Consider the following 17493-nt stretch of genomic DNA (forward strand, 5'->3'; position numbering starts at 1 on the left):
AGCAGAGCTGTCACTTCAGTCAGTATTTAATGGTCTCTGGCCGATTTCATTATTAACACTTAAAGCACTTCATGAAAAGTGATGAAAATACAGATGCGTAACCCTTACTGAACTCTCCGAGATTCCACAGAATGTGCTTGTAGCTACTGCCTGCCACTTCTCAAGGGGGATAGCAAATGGTTGTGAACTGGGCTGTTAGCAGATTCTTGAACTCTTCTTGTTTCAAGATTGCCAACAAAGTAGATGAAATGGGCTCCTTGCAGCTTTTGCTTCCACGTGGTCTGTGTGGAAGCCTGGTAAGTGAGGTGTAATGTTTCCTCCTCCTATCCCAAATGGTTGGGATTATTTTTTCCTTTTTTTTTTTCCTGTACTTAAATTTGTATGAAGGCTAGGCTGCTATATTGCACTGGCTGGAAGATATATCACAGGAAAAGCCCAAGAGTGAATACCAAAAAAGACTGTAGTTGCAGAAAAAGTATCTGTAGTCATGCTGTTAAACTTTTGTTTTTTACTACCCTGTATTGCAAGAGTTCCTTACCCTAACACAGGTCCTGATGATTTTGGAAAGAACCAGACTAGCCTAAGTTTTTATATTTATTTGTGTGTGTGTATATATAGACACTACCATTACATGCATATATGAGAGAGTACCACTAAATTCATCTGAGTTCCTCTGTTGTCTTTAAGGCTCTACAAATCCACTTGCCTAATACTGGGAGAGAGTGTTTGGGCTTCTGCTTTTGTTACCATTGGGTTTTGGTTCAGATGGTTCATGTGGCTGTGGCTGGGTTGATGGTTATAGTTAGTAGCAGCTGGCATGGGGCTTAGCCAAGGGCTTGATCACTTGTCTGAAGGAGCTAAAATGGACTCTCTAGAGAGCCTCGATGTTTTCTTGGTTCCTGGCGTAAACTCAAGCAGTAAGTCTCAACCTTTCCATGTTGAATTACAGCAGCTGGGAGGTTTGCATGCCTGTTGTGTATTTCCATTAGTGACAGATTAAGTAACCTTAATTTGAACTTGGAAGTCTAAATTTAGGTGCACCTGTGGTGGCATCTGGCCTGGAATAAGTATGAGCATGGAGCTCCTGGCCTCAGAGGCAAGGGCAGTAGGTGGGAGAGATGAGGCCAATGATGTGGGGGTCTCCATAGTTAACCATACAGAAAACCCCTTGGAAAAAGCATTCCTATCTCTGCCTCCTTCAACTTTTGTAAGTATCTGGGAATGCCTTAAGTCATTTGACTGGCATTGAGTGGTCACTTGAGTTACTTCATTCTGATCTGAAGCTTATGTCTTGAAATGGAGAAAACCTTGACTGAAAGGACAGAGAATTACTCATAACTGAATTTTAATTCTGAATTCCCAGCTGAGGTATCTCCACTGGGAGCACTGGTTGCTCTTTCTTGAGAAGTGCGTTTCAAATGACAAAAAAAGCTGACAAGAGGGTGGCTAGATCCTTTTTTTTCCTTACAAAGAAAATTTGTAACATGTCCCCACTGTGCTCCTCTTTCATGTTGTTTGAATATGACACAAACTGTGAAATTTATGAAGTGCTGAATTGTATAATGCATTGGTGCTGAATTTCTGTGGTCTAGAGGTTGGCTTGGGGGCGCTTTCAGCTGATGCTCTTGGAGCACTTGGGCATAAGCTCTGCTTGATTTAAAGAAAAATTAATGTTTAGAACTTTCAGGCTTCATGTGATGTTGTTTTGGATGTAAAAAAATTTCAAATGAGCTTGAAGCTTAGATTAAAATAGATAATACTTCCTAAAGTTGCCAGTACCTCCAGAATGTGGACAGATAGACAATCATAGAATAGTTTAGCTTGGAAGGGACCCTTAAATGTCATCTAGTCCAACCGCCTGTAATGAGCAGGGACACCTTCAACTAGACCAGGTTTCTCAGAGCTCCATCCAGCCTGAGCTTGGGTGTTTCCAGGGATGGGGCATCCACAACCTCTCTGGGCAACCTGTTCCAGTGCCTCACCACCCGCATTGTTAAAAAAAAAAAAAATTCTTCCTTATATCTAGTCTAAATTACCTTTTTTAGTTTAAAACCATTACCCTTTGTCCTGTCACAACAGGGCCTTGTAAAAACTTGTCCCCATCTTTTTTAAAAGGCCCCTTTAGGTACTGGAAGACTGTAATAAGGCCTCCCTGGAGCCTTCTCTTCTCCAGGCTGAACAGCCCCAACTCTCTCAGCCTGTCTTCATAGGAGAGGTGCTCCAGCCCTCTGATCATTTTTGTGGTCTCCTCTGGACCTGCTTTAACAGGTCCATGTCTTTTCTGTACTGAGAACTCCAGAGCTGAACGCAGTACTCCAAGTGGGGTCTCACGAGAGCGGAGTGGAGGGGAAGAACCACCTCCCTTGACCTGCTGGTTATGTGTCTTTTGATGCAGCCCAGGATATGGTTGGCTTTCTGGGCTGTGAGAGCACATTGCTGGCTCATGTCCAGCTTTTCATCCACCAGTACCCCCAAGTCCTTCTCCACAGGGCTGCTCTTAATCCTTTCAACCCCCCAGCCTGTATTGATACTGGGGGTTGGCCTGACCTATGCGCAGGACCTTGCACTTGGCCTTGTTGAACCTCAAGAAGTTCACATGGGCCCACTTCTTGAGCTTGTCCTTGTCCCTCTGAATGGCATCCTGCCCCTCAGGTGTGTCAGCTGCACCACTCAGCTTGGTGTTGTCTGCAAACTTGCTGCGAGTGCACTCGATTCCACTGTCTTTGTCGTTGATGAAGATATTAAACAGTACTGATCCCAATATGGACCCCTGAGGGACATCACTTGTCTCTGATCTCCATCTGGACATTGAGAAGAACTAGTTAACTCCGTGACAGACCGAGCTAACCTGGTCTTAAAATTCCCCCCATGCAGCAGAACCTGGAGCAGGATGTGCAGCCCTGTGTTATGGGGACAGATTGGACAAACTCGGTGCCGTTTCCATATGCTTTCCAACGCCTGCACATGCTCTGCCTCTGTCCTGATGTACTTGTACTGCCTGGTTGGCTGTGTGCACCTGCTATCGCTTATTTCTTGATCTTTCTTCTCTGTATGTGTGTGGATACCCTCTGGATGTACTGTAGGAGCTAGTATGCTATAACCTTGCAGGTTGGGACAGTGCTTAGATTTATTCTGGAATTGAGGAACAAGGGATTTATTTAGTAAAGAGGGTTATCTTTGGAAGACCAACCATGTAAATTTGTTGCCTATTCATAGAAGCAGTTGGACAGTGAGAGCCCAGCTTTTTTGATGCCTGCTTACACACTTCTCTGTTCTCCTGTGGTTCTGGGCTGTCTGGCTCGTGTCATAAATTAAAGTTTGTTCAGGGCTGCTCACACTAATAAAGGGTTATGGGATCAGCCTGTTAGTGCACTGACAAAGGCACATGCAGCCCGGCTCTTGTGGCTGATGCTGGCTGAAGCAGAAGGGAACTCGTGGTGCTCAAAAGCAGAGGAGGCAGGCTGGGCGCTGCCTGCAGTGGGAAGGCAGGCGAGGGGTCTGGCTGAGGACCTGAGATGTGGTGCAGGAGGAGGCTGATGCCTGCTCTGGCTTGTGCTGGGGGTGAGGCTGGCTGTGGGGGAGAGGGCAACGGGAGGCCACTTCTTAATCTCATGCAGCTCTTAGGGATGCATCAACTAAACTGGGCTTGTTCGTTTAGTAAACTATTAAAGAAGTTGTCTCCAGGGTATTTATTTCAGGCAGTTCTAGTGAAGTAATCCCTTAATTCCTCAGAGTAAATGCTGATGAGGATTTACTGCAGGCTAGATGGTGCAGAGGTCACTGCGCAAGTGCTTACAGAGTGTATTTGGGAGCAGTGTGGCTGCTGTGCCCCGGGGCTGGGTGGTGGGAGCTGCAGGGGGTCTCCCTGGCTGACCCACAGCAGGGCTGTCCTCCGCATGGGCATTGGTGACGGCGGGTGGGTGCCGTGCTTGGGAACGCTTTTGTTTCCGAGCCTGGAGGAAGGGCCTGGTTCTGCTTCAACTTTGGCTGAATCTACTGCTCCAAGTGTTCTGCTGCTGCTTCCTCTTGTGCTACTCTGCCTTTTCTCCCTTTCCTTGAATCTTCCTTTTTCTGAGTCTTCCCAAACAATGAGAGAAGCCCCAGCCCCAGCTGCAACTGTGCCCTGTTGCATATACTTAAACTTCAGTGCTGTTTCCTGTGTGCATCATCTTGCCCACAAAAACATAATGAGTTTTCACAGTTTGGACTAAACGATTTCATCACTCTCTACAAAGAGTCTTCTACTACTTTGGAGGCCAGGGGATGGCTTGTGCTCTTCCACTTGTTCAAAATGGATGTACAGGGCTTCAAGTAGCTAGGTTTACGGGTTAGGAATTACTTATCCTCCTTTTGGTACTGTGGGAGCAAGTTAAAAGAAACCCAAGAGGGGTCCCAGCCCATGGTGGGCAAAGGGACTAGGACTTCAGTGTTTTGTTCAAACTCCCCAAGGGAGCTGGTTTCCTGGGGACACCAGGGCAGAGGTTTTTAGGCTGCACGACAGTGAAACTCTGTGCGAGTAAATCGTATGCCAATATCTCAGATGGTAAGATGAATGGTTACAGAATGGCATATGGTATGGAGAATGATGACCTGTGTTATGAAAAGGAAATGGTAGGATGCAGTAGCAGAAAATGTAGGTGGAGTAAGCAGCTTATTTGCTCTGGAAACTCCTTTGCTCAGGGAAAATTTCTTAGTGGCCAGAGCGTGGCTGTGGTCTGAGCAGGTACTCCTGCTCTCTGCCTGGCATCACGCTGTTCTCTGACTCTCTTCTGCAAGATGTCCCTGCTAATGGTTGCGACATCACTTTGCAAAAATCTGATATTAAAAGTTTGTTCTTGAATAATAATAATAATCAAATAAAAACCTGAAAGTGTTGGAAGAGCAGAGTCATATAGGAAGCCAAGACTTGTAGCAACTTCTCTGCTGCAGAGGGAAAATGATGAACAACTACTGTGACCAATTCCAGGTTATTAAATAAGAATTTAAAGTATCATTTTCTAATAAACTGGATCTTTTCTGCTTCTTCCACTTCTCAGGATCTTGACTCAGACCTGGAGCTCATTAGCATGGGTAACTTGTTATATTAGAAGTTCCAGCATCTTGTTATGTTTTCTTTCCATATTCAAACAAAAAATTGTATTAGAATGTTTCCTGAAATTAAGTATTTTAGAAGTTATTTGAAACTCCAAATTGACTAATAGACCACTGTAATTTTAAAATGTACAGTGCTTTATATATTGCTATTATATATAGGTTTTGCATTATTTCTGGTTAGGTACTGAGTAATTGTAGTCCCTGACAGGCCCCATAGTCAAAAGGGGCTGTTTTAATTTAATACTGGAAGCTCAAAGGTATTGAAAGCAGCTGCTCTTCTGTTTAGAAATAGAGTTTAATACTTTGATCTGGAAAATAACGATGTGTCTCATTACAGGGGAAAAAGGAAATATTTTGATCTAGAAAATAAGGTAAGAAGTTTCAAGGAGTACTGAGTAGCAGCAGCCACCTCTAAAGGTTTTAAAAATAGAATATTTCAGGTGTGCCTTAATCTGACATGTCATTATGATTATAAAGCTTGTGACATGACTTGGTACAATGATGTGTTGTATTAAACGTTATCACTGACCTATGTCATAAAATAACATATGAATAATAAATGTAAAATCGGGTTTTATTTTCAAGTATTTTTCAACATGAAATAGAACCTAAAAATATCATCCTGCTTCTGGAACTTGTTCTGAAAGAACAGTGCAAATTCATGCAGTTTGAGTGACACAAGACACTGAATATGTGCGTGTTCCTGCAGCCTGCAAATATCGATGTGGCGTTGGAAGTAAGTTATGGCTGTTTACACTTCATAACCTCAGCAAAGGGTGAAACTTAGCCTCGTGGGGGTCGACGGCACGTTTCCTATTGACTCCAGTAAGGCCAGGATTTTGGCTGTAGCTTCAAGAGCGGCTTTGTGCGAGCAGCCCCGTTGCCCTTGTGGAAGTGGGGACACGGGACTCCTTGTTCTGGAGGGGACTGTGGGTTGTGCTGTGGGCTGTCGCAGGACAAGCCTGGAGGCTGCTGGGGGGTGGAGAAGGAACATGCTGCAGAGCGAGCGAACCATGGTGTGACTTCCCTCTCTTCTTGCAGCAGCTAATAAACAGTCTTCATATGTAACATTGATAGGCATGGGAACTTCAACTTGGTATGTCTAAAACTGCAATATTTGATTATGTTTTGTAACAGAAATACATAATCTTTATGAGTATTTGAGGCCTAAACGCAGACCTTTGAAAGGGAGAACAAGTTAATGTTCAGGCTAGCATGTAGCAGCCTCATTTTCCATTTACCCTATTCAGATCAAAGCGTTGGGTTACTAGACACTAATCAAGGCTTGATTATTGGGAAGTCTTTATTTGAGCTCTGCAAGGTATTAAACTACTGTCTGTTAAATTGATTTTCCTTTTCCTGGTGGTAAAACACTAGCAGATTATTCTTATATCTTGGCGGGGAAAGAAGGGAAAACACCAAGGGCAGTGAAATTACAACTTAAATTATCATAGAATGGTTTGGGTTGGAAGGGACCTTTAAAGGTCATCTAGTCCAGCCCCCCTGCCATGAGCAGGGACATCTTCACAAGATCAGGTTTCTCAGAGCCCTGTCCAGTCTGAGCTTGGATGTTTCCAGGGATGGGGCATCTACCACCTCTTCGGGCAACCTGTTCCAGTGTTTTACCACCTGCACTGTAAAAAAAATTTCTTCCTTATCTAGTCTAAATCTACCCTCTTTTAGTTTAAAACCATTATCCCTTGTCCTATTGCAACAGGTCCTGCTATATGTATGTTAGCATGACAGCCGCCTGTGTCTTATGTACTTGTTGATGGTTCAGTTTAGTATTTGAGAGTCTTCAAGAGTTAGTGGATTCTACAATGCTCCTGTGTAGTTACCTCCGTTTTTGCAGAGGAGAAACTGCAAGTCAGGCAAATTAAGTGACAAGCCCAAGGTGACACAAGAAAAAATAGGGAAAAGCAAGCATACTTGCGTCCTCCTCCGGTGCCTTTGCCTACTGTGCACTCTGCCTTGTTTTAGGGAAAAAACACGGCTCATCTTTTCTCTATTTATTGCTGTGAGACATGTTTTTCAATGCATCTCATGGGAGCAAACTGGATGGCGAGCTAGAGAACGTCGCTACATGCAGAGTTTTTTTTGCTGATGGCCTTAACTGGTGGCATTTATCACAAGGCCTTTTGTAAGGTTTGTTGTCATGACTTTTCCTCCACTGCTGCTAGTTGTTTGCCTAACAAGCAGGAAGAAATGAATGCAATTATCACTTAAGTAGAGAAACACTGCTTCAGGTGAGAAGTTATGATAGTTGCAGACTTTATAACCCTTCGGATATTTATCATTTAAGGTGGATAATATTAGTAGTGTCAGTAAGTGGTGCTACAGCTGCTATTTATTGTCACTAGTTTTGTGTGATGTACACCTCTCAGCTTTGGTCTGTGTTTACCTTGCTAGCCTCTGCTCTATGCTTATGCCCAAATCAGTCCTGCTGAGAAATCAAAACAGCTGTAGTGTTAATATTGGTTATTTTCTCCAGGGTCTCTATCTCCCTCTGGATTAAGTATTTGCAGGGCCAGTGGCACTTAGAAATACAATTCTGGGAGGAGATGCTTGCCTATGGCCACAGCTGCTGCTCCAGAGTCTTTCCATGCCGCCTTTCCCAAGGCTCAGCCTTGCCCCACTATGCAGGTCTACTTGTTTATTCAGGACAGGATAAAGGTCAGGTATAATAATCTATTTTGATGAACAAATAGTTCATGCATGCAGTGGCATCTGAGTGTTCAGCAGCCTTGACTTGTTGCATCTCCCATACTTACAAGTTTACTAATTTCCATCATATATGATGATCTATATAACCAGGTAAGGCTTGTATGATAAAAACATTATTTTTTCTGCTGATTTGTTTATCCACACTCTAAGTGGACAAATTAGTATACCAGGAGTTTATGGTGTATTTTTTAAATGCTATATTTGGGCCTTTTTATATTTTCCTCTATAAAATGCTACAGGTGTCTTGGATACCTTCATTAGCCATTTAATAGACTACAGGCATTTTACTCATTAGTCTGTTATCTGGCTGCTTATCAGCCTTGCTCTCAAGTTCTGAACATGTTGCCCTGTTGTAGTAATTGGGCTTTGTTCTTATCAGGTTTGTGTAGCATTGTTAGAGTAGTTATTTTTCTGAGCAAAAATAACAGGAGAATGAATAACACTTTCCCATGTTACAGAGGAATTGAGGATTACTGTGCATAAAATGCATTCGTACTTTTAACTGACAAAGCTATAACAGTGCACCACATTGACAAACTTGATGGGTTAGACCTGCTAAAATAGTAGGGAAAAACACAGGCCCTCTGTAGAGATAAAAGAGGCTTAAAATGGGAAGGTGTTCAGTGTGGATACCCCTGCCTTTATGTCAAACTATAGAATTTCCTGCCTCGCTGGGGAGATGTGTGGACAATCTGCTACTGTCTAACTATCAGGAGAAAAAGGGAATAGTAGATCAATTTGTGAGCCTGTGGTGAAGAGTGACACAGTCAAGTGCAAGGTAAAAGTAGCTATTGAAATAGGTCAGTGCCGTCAGAATTTGTCTGAGGACTCAGGGGTGGAGAAGTCAGGGCAAATAAAAAGTGAAAGCCCTGTACTGGTTCTTCCATATCTTAAATGCCTTTAAGTCTGAATCGGATTTTCAGTTTCAGTCCCTGCAGCAGTTCCTGGTGCCGTGTGGCAGAATGACAAATCTGTAGCCTGGCTGCCTGGTACGTGGTATTGCAGAAAGGTCAGTGCAGAGGGAAGGAGGAGGGACAGTTGAGCATCTGTGTTATTCACTAGGTTGCCTACTGGTGGAAGCGGGGAAAAGCCAGGGAAACAAAGTGGGATGTGGAAAGATGGAAGCTGAGAAAGGAAACCACAAAAAATTGCAGTAGAAAGGCTGTTTCTTACCCCTGTCTAGAAATATTATTACTAGTGTTTAACTGCATGCCACTGTGAGTAGGATATCACCTTAAAGAAGCAGTGTAAAATTATTGTAGGTGTTCTTGCTAACCAAATATGACACAAAGAACAATTAAAAAAAACCCAGACTGGTATAGGCCCCAAGGTTGCATGCAAGGCCCCAGGCATCTTGTTTATCTCTCTGGATGTTATCTTGCTGGACGTTCTGCTTGTGGGGAGAAATAAGAGCCTCCCACTGGAAGCTGAAAAGGTGGTCATGGGGAGCTGCCATCCCAAAATCTGATACACCAGGAAATTGCTTACCCTGCTTCTTAAAAATGCAGTCAAAAGCAATTGCATGCGACAATATAAATACTCCAAAGCTTTTGTGTAGCTTCAATAGTTTCAGTAATTAGTCCTTATTCATTTAGACATGTGAGATGTGGTAAATCCACAATAAATGCCCAATCAACTGTATTGAAGATCTCACTTCTTATAGTGTGGTTGAATAAACAGAATGGTGTTAACACAGAATATCTGCAAATAACTGTGCTAAACTCTAGCTGGCATATCAGCTTAGGCACAACGACCCTCCTTGCTGATGCTTATGGGTACAGCAACAAAAGCATTAATGTACATCTGTAGTCTGGCTGAGAGTGAGAATTAATCTGTGCAGAGCCAAGAGCTGTGCAGAGACCTTTGTATCCTCTGCATGTGCATGAAAACATGTGTGATCTGACTCTGACTCTAGGCTGTGTCCTTTCTGCAGCTTCCCATTTGTACACTTTTTTCCTTTTGGGGGGAAAAAGTATATTGATCAGTGTTGCTCTGAGACTAACAGTGCATGACACTTGATATGCAGAAAGGAAGGTAGTCAAGTCCTATGTTCCATTTAGATGGAATAAATGCAATTTAGCGCTCAGCTGACTGAAATACAGTTGACAACGAATCTGATTCAGCTTTATCTGAAGCAAGAATTAGCCATACTTATTTAAGGAGTTTTATCTCATTCAAGAAGGGTCTTGGCTAAGCCAAAACTGAAGGGTTTTCCCCCTTTAAATACTGGTTTTGATTCAGTTGTTACAGGATTTAATATTTTTCTTTAATTTTTATTTTTGAAAGGCTAATCAATTGTAACCCTCCATTGAAAGGGTTACTTTGTGCTATTGCTCTGTATGGCTGTTTCTCTTTTACAAGAACTGACTTGTTTGCCTCTGAATATTATATGAACTTTCTGTCTATATAGTAGATTTAAATCTTATCCTTTCTGGCAGAAAAATTTACTTGTGACAATGTTGAAATAAGACCTTACAAACACTACTTACTGCAAAATTTTGAAATGGCTGTACTAAGTGTGTTTAATTTTTGGCAGTTGAACTAACTTTCAAGTTCAAATGTTCAGGAAAAACTAAAAAAAACAGAAAATCTAATATTACCTTATTCCGAAGCTGGATGTTTTGAAAAGTTACTAGATAAAACAATTAGCTGCAGGAACAGAAAATAAAGGGACTGTTTGTTTACTCACAGTTTGGAGGGCTTCTTTTATATAAAATTAAACTGAAAATCTTCACAAAATGTCTTAAGAAAATGCTTCAAGAAATATTTAAAAGCAATGCAAAGAATTTCTCCTTTCTGTATGCTTTGCAAAGATATTGCTACCACCTTCTGAATTACAATGCAAAACATTCTTGTTCAGTCTCCACATCTTTGAGTGGAGATGTATTAAAGCTCTTGCTCTGAGGCAGGCACCCCAGGTCCTCAATCTGGCTTTATGTTGGATCCCTGTAGCAGCTGGCAGGAGGCTTTCAATGCATTCTGCAATACATGTGTGAACTGAATTGTACATAATTCATGGAGTGCATTATTCTCTACCTATTTTAAGTAAAATCTAAGTACTCTTTGGTGTGGGTTGAATTCAGTTCTCCAATACTTTGTAGGTTTTACAGATGACTCTTTAGTTTCTGGTCGCTAGTGTCATATTTGTGGACCATAAAAGGCTTCTCAACTCTTATAACTATGTATTTACCAAATGAGGTAGAAATTCAGAGCTCTCCTTTGAAAAGGTAATATAAAATGTTGCTTTCAGTCTTGCAGTACATAGGTATTGTTTCTGCACTATTCAGTCTAAAAATGTGGATTTTTTTGGAGACCAAAACACTACTTTGATCACTATGTTCAGTGCAAGACTGACCATTTCCAAATGGGACTGGGAGTTGTTAAGCAGCTCTGGGGACAAAAAGGAAACCATGGGATGGACCTCTTGAGCACAAAGCTCAGTCTGAAATTACTTGAAAAATAAGAAAGCTGTACCATCTACTTCTGCGAAGCTTTTGGGGTTATGCCTCATCGGCTATGTGTGAAAAACATGACAGCTTTATTTCCCTCTTTCCTTCTCCCTTTTTAAAGCAATACTCTGCAATATTATAGGTGTTTGCACATTATACTTACCAAAACTGTCATAATGCTAATTGGTTTCAAATTGTGCTCATTCACTATAGTACGTGTTATTGCTGTTAGATTATTCTCTGAGGCTGCGTTTATCTGTGCGCAAGCTTCACCAAGTAGCTGTTTTATGGATACAGATTACATGACTATGGGATCAACTCTGTCCCTTAGGCTGCCTTATACCTTTTTGCTAAATGTTACAGGTTACTTGAATCTCCCAGGCGAGAAAACCCTTTGCGTGGACAAGAGAGCTATTAGAAGCAGCAAAGTGTGTAAAGTTAGTTATTAAATACACAGTCTTGATAATTTGGCTACTGTTTTGTATTACATTTCCTTGTAATCTGCAGGGTTCCTTGGACAAGCACTTAGCCATGTCGAATTGTTACTAACTGGAAGCTTGAAGTGTGAAGTAAGAAATGGGGCACAGTATTTATGCTTTGCTTTCTAAGTATGTATTTCCACACCTGGTTTTCACAACTCCAGATTGAGGGGGTTTTAACTACAGTTTAAAAGCATCTCTCTTCTAAAAAAAACACTAAAGCTCATGCTGAAGAGGTTCTTGGAAATCCTGTCAAGACTGAAGAATTGAGGTCTGAATAGAGAAGAACATAGATTAAACCCAGTATGTGCTAAATCTCCTCAGTTGACATCATGGCAGCTATTCTCTGGCCAGAGTCTGCCCAGTACTACTTGGGAACAAAAAAAAGTCTCAACATCAGCGAAAATTATCAAATGACACTTATCCTAAAACTGTAATAGGCTATTTGTACCACTTGCTTTTACTTCCATTTTCACTGGAAATGGAATATTGCCATTTCTGTGGAACTCATGTAAGGTGCGGTTCAATTCATGCATGCTGGCTTTGTGTTCGACAGGTACGGACCATTCTGTATGTGACTACTCATCCTATAGAGGACCTTTAATGCCCTTATGAGATCATGTCTTTCTCATTCAGGAAATACAGGAATAGAGCCAGTTCTGACCTGGGCTATACCCCCATCTGAAACCAATGGGACAGTTTGGTTTTAAATGAGGACAGAATTTGGCCCGAGTTCTGTGTGCTTTGGAGCAGAGGAAACCAAGTGATCTCATCAGATATAAAACCTGTAAAATACACTTACAGAGTTCATGAATGCTACCTTTGAAAAAAGTATTTACCTTAATCTTAGGACTTTATAGACAGAGTCTGAGTAAATTAATTAGCGGGCTTTTGTAGGGACCATTGCTTAATGTTTATTTTCAGGTGCACCCTGAAAGAACTCTTGGACACTGAGGCCTGTCTTATGATTGATTAGTAGATTGGCCCAAAAAACTCTGTAAGAGTGCAGATCAGAAATAATTTTACTTGGTCTCTTCCCAGAGAGAGACCAGCCCAGGTGTGGAAAAGTGGAAAGTCTGAGTGGTAAAATCACAACTATGCCAACTAGCTCTTGCTGCCACCCTCTCTTCCTCTTAACTACTATAAATCATCACTTTCCCTACTCCTACGCTATCCCAGGATATTGTCATGCAAAACTATTTCTCTAGAGTGAGAGAGCTTTTTACCTTGAGCAAGCTAGGAATCATCCACCTTTATCCACCTGCTCAAACGTTATTTTTCCCCACAAAATCCATATTTTTTCCAGAAAGACTTTTCCACTTGGGAAAGTGTTTAAAAAAAAAAAAAAAATCCCAAAAGTTCTTCAGCTACTTTCTTGTACTGAGCATTAGTCTTTTTTTTTTTTTTTTTTTTTTTTTCCCCCCCCTTTCTACATAGATAAATGGGAAATCCTAGGATCCTCTAGGTCAAGCTGTTTCCATCCTGGGGCAGCAAGAAAAGTTGAATTCTGAGGTGATAGACCTATACACTTCTTTGTTGTGGTTTGCTTATCAGACTCTTAACAAATTAAAATTCCTCTGGGTTTAGATGTTTTGGTTTGGGGTTTTTCCTTTTCTGAATAACTTTGGGTTTTTTTAAAAGCATGCTGGCTTTGGCTGGTTTAAGTGATGGGCTCATGGAAGCAATATAGCACTGATAACAAAATGAAGTGTCTAAATGAATCTCTGTCAACTACAGCTATTACAGAGTTGGGATAAGCCAGCAAGTAAAGCTGTTTCAGCGCAGCTCTCAGCTGGAGCTGATGGCTGTGAAGAAGATGGAAAGCCATGCCCCCTTCATATCTTGGGCCAGCTAAAGAGCCCTGGCAGCATGCCAGTCCCCATTCCCCCTGCTTTTGCCTGCCAGAGGCAGGAGAGCAACAGTAAAAGCTGCCAGATGTGGAGACATCCTGCTGTGTGGCTGTGTCCAGGACTGGTGATCAGGCAGCCTCTCTGGACCTTTCTCAAACCACCAACTGCACAGAAACTTGCCAAGCCATGACAGGCATGGTTTAAATAGTCCCATAGCCTCAACCCTAGGTTTCTTGGCTGCTGGGTGGAAGGTGGTTTCACATGATAGTTTTAGCACACTTGTTTGGTTGTTTTTTTGGTTTGGTTTTTTTGTTTGTTTGTTTCTTTTGGTTTTTTGTTTTTTAAAAAAGCTTTCTATACCCCACACTTGAAGATTGATGTAGTCTGTAGCTCAGGTTAGGAAAAGCATCACAAATGATAGCTGTCCTGAGTAAAGAAACAATTAAGCTTGATTACTTCCACTGTTGCTTTTTTCCAACATCTGGAAGCTGCCACTACGCCCAAAACTGTAGGAGCAAGTTGGAGAAATCTAAGCATCTTCCTAAGATGCCATGCCTCTCACTTTCCAGCTGGTTCCTTGACTGCTGGGCAGCACAAGAAAAGGAAAAATACCTAATGGGATTGCCAGTGCCCTGGAGAAGCAAAGTATATGAGGTGAGCACCCTGAGCACTCTTCTGGCTGTTCCAAGTTTGAGGTTTCTCCTCCAGAAAGTGTTTTCTCTTCCAGTCATTATATAATTCAGTCCAGGATGCTAATCCTGGCTTCAGTGATAAGTGATATATCTTGCCTGGAGCACTCAAATTCCTAAGTTGCTGATGTATTTCTCATGCTGCAGGCTACCTTCCAGACCTTGAGGTATATGACAGTTTTACCATTGACTTGTAGAGGAATGGGAATTTTCACTTTCTTGATATCTGCACTGCTGTCTTAAAAACAAAGCTGTGCCCGTAAAGTGAAGATTAGGTGTGATTTTTGTTGCCTGGCATTTTATGACCTCAGTGGTAACAAGAAATACTTGCTGATATAATAATAATGGCAATAAGCTTTAAAGCATCATAAAAGTATAAAAGATGCAGCACCTGGCAAGACCTGCCTAGCTCTAGCATGTCCAGGATATGAAGATGAAGACAGAGACATTACTTCTGTGAAGGTAGAGTGTTCCTGGGAAGCCCAGTCATCTCCAGGTATAAAAGCCTCCTTTCTCTCACTTTTTTCCTGCAAGGCTGGCATTGTTTCCTTGAGTGCGTTATGTCTCTGCCTCTTTGCCTGTGCTCAGTGTGAGTGCTCATTTGAATGATGCATTGCATGTACCCAGTTTGGAGAATATTGTTGCTCATTATTACAGTAGAGTTCCTTTCTGCAGTTTTGTAAGTGCACTTCAGTAATTGCTGCTTCATATCTTGGGTCAAAGTGTTCTCCTAGTCAAAGGAATGGGTATTAAATTACATTCCCTACTTAGCTTTCCAAGGTTTCTGCTTCTGGCAAGCAGCTGGTCTATGCAGCCACTCTGGAGTTGCAGCCTTCAGCCTCCCAGAAAATAGCATTGAGTGTGATCTCAGTGTGAGTCTGCACAAGGCAGAGTAATCCAAGTGCCAAGCAGTATTGATATGATTATCAAAAAGAGCAAGGAAACATGCCCAGCAGCAAAGCAACCTAGCTTAAAGATGGGCAGTGGTTTCTCAAAACTTCCCCAGAAGTGCTCTGTAACTGAATGGAGTGTTGCAAAATACAGGAGCACAGCTGAAGCTCATTGCCTGTTTTTTTATAAGCAAGCAAGGTGACAACACTGTTACAATCATCCTGTGTTACGCCTGGGTCTTCAGGCCTGCCAGCAGCCTGCGAGAGAGCAGTTCTGCATGCTGGCCGGGGCAGTTTCCATTGCACGCAGTGCTTAATTTTTCTGATACGGAAATGCATCTGGTAAGAAGTGGAATGGGACAGCTGGCCCACTGGCTGCAGAAGGCCAAGGAGGATCACTGCTGATGGGACACGAGTTAGCTGGCAGCCTGCTGATGAAAAGCTGCTTTTTCATTGCCAATCTGTATTTCATTACCAATCCTCTGTATAGTCCAGTCCCTGAGATGGAAACTAATGCTTGAGCAATAAAAAGAAAGGGGGGGGGGGGGATCTCATTTTATATGACACATTATAGATCTTATGTCATAATAATTCAGGATAGACATTTTTTCTTATGGTTGTTATTTTTATATTGATTATAATCTCATTTTTACCAATTTAACAAGCTCAATGGCTGAAGCTGTAAGAGCAAATAAACCTGCCTATAAAACTCCAGATTGGTCTTTGTGATGCGTACATCCCAGCTCTGCATAGACAGGCAATAGGCTTAGATATCAGCAAATCTGTTTTAACGTAAATTGTTTGCTAATTTGTGTTTATATTTCTAGAAGCAAGAATAATGTCCAGTAGTATTACCCTTGATTTGAACACTTAACAGTTAGGGCCCTGTCTCTGCCTCTTGCTCCCCATTTTAGGTCAGGTATTTCAGTTTTTGTAGTATAAGCAAAGAGGTCTACATCATGCAAAAATCTATTCGCCTGACAGTGTTTTCTGTCTTGAGCTCTCTTTTAAGCTAAGCAATTGGAGAGTGATGCCACTAACATGAGCTTATTTATAGGTTGCTCAAAGGAACAAGGTATGCTTACCCTGTTCTGAAAACCCTTTTAAAATTTCAGGCACTTCATACTTCTCCTCACTACTTTGCACATCCCTTTGCCCTTGTCTTTGCTACCTGTTAATTGGTGTGCCACTGAAATTGATACTGATATTTTTTTTTTTTCCCCTGTCTCCACTGAGTTCACCCCAAGGCCAGTTTTTTTTTTCCTTCCGAGAAAGAGAAGGGCCTTGTTGTATGAGATGCCAAGAATATACTTTCTATGCATTAGTTAGAGAAATCCATATGATGAAAACCACTTAAAGTCAACTTTTTATTGGTTAGCTTTGTTTCAGATGCTCATTCTGTTTCACGAAATATGGAGGGCTCATACCAGAGATCTGTATGAGGTCAAATTAATTGTATGGCTAACTTGCTGTTAGTCTTCCCCCCCCCCCCCCCCCCCCCCCCAAGCCCCTAAATCCTGCAACCCAGCAGCAGTGTAGTTTATACGTGTGTAAATGGTTAACTTAACTGCAGAATCCCCTCTTTCCCCAGTGGTGCACTATGGCAAATCTGCTCCTGCCCTGCCATGTCTATCCCCTTACTGCCCTCCTAGTGTTTATAGATTCTTGAGTACACTGTAGTGGTAGTTTAGCTCCTTTGCAGAGAGGATATTAATTTGGTTTGGAGTATGTAGCTCTGACCCATCAGTTGGCACCTGGCGCTGATCTTTCAGTCTTGGTCAGATGGCATCTTCTGAATCCTACAACTGCTTCCATTTCAGCTAGTGGGGCAGCTCCTATTAGCTATGCAAAGGCCATACTTTGGAAGAGGATATTACATGATTTAACTTATTGGTGGGCAAAAGAAACCTGTTTAGAGAGAAGTGGGCAATACAGAGAAATGCTAATTTTTAGTGGGTTTTTTTAGTTTAATTTCAGAACTCTTTGGACTTTACCTATGGCATTGTTCCTAGAAATGATCATAAAACTTTTTGCTTCTTTGTCCTATCTTAATTTTCCACCTAAACAGCTGACAAGGGTGTTCTTAGCTAAAGCTTGCTTTTTTTTCCTCTTCCTTTCAGAGTAATGAAAAGCACTTTTTGCCCTTTGAGCCAAGAGCTTCTTTCTTAGTCTATTTTCTTGTACAAACATTGCTTCCCTCCAAGGCCCCCGGCAGTCACTCAGCCTCTGTGTTACAATTCTTTCTGCAGTGTAAAGTAAGGATAATAGCATCACTAATCACACCTTCACAGCAGTGTGGTAAGAATTAGCTAGTTACA

This window comes from Aquila chrysaetos, chromosome 6, assembly GCF_900496995.4.
Source record: "Aquila chrysaetos chrysaetos chromosome 6, bAquChr1.4, whole genome shotgun sequence".
NCBI classification, from domain to species: Eukaryota; Metazoa; Chordata; class Aves; order Accipitriformes; family Accipitridae; genus Aquila; species Aquila chrysaetos.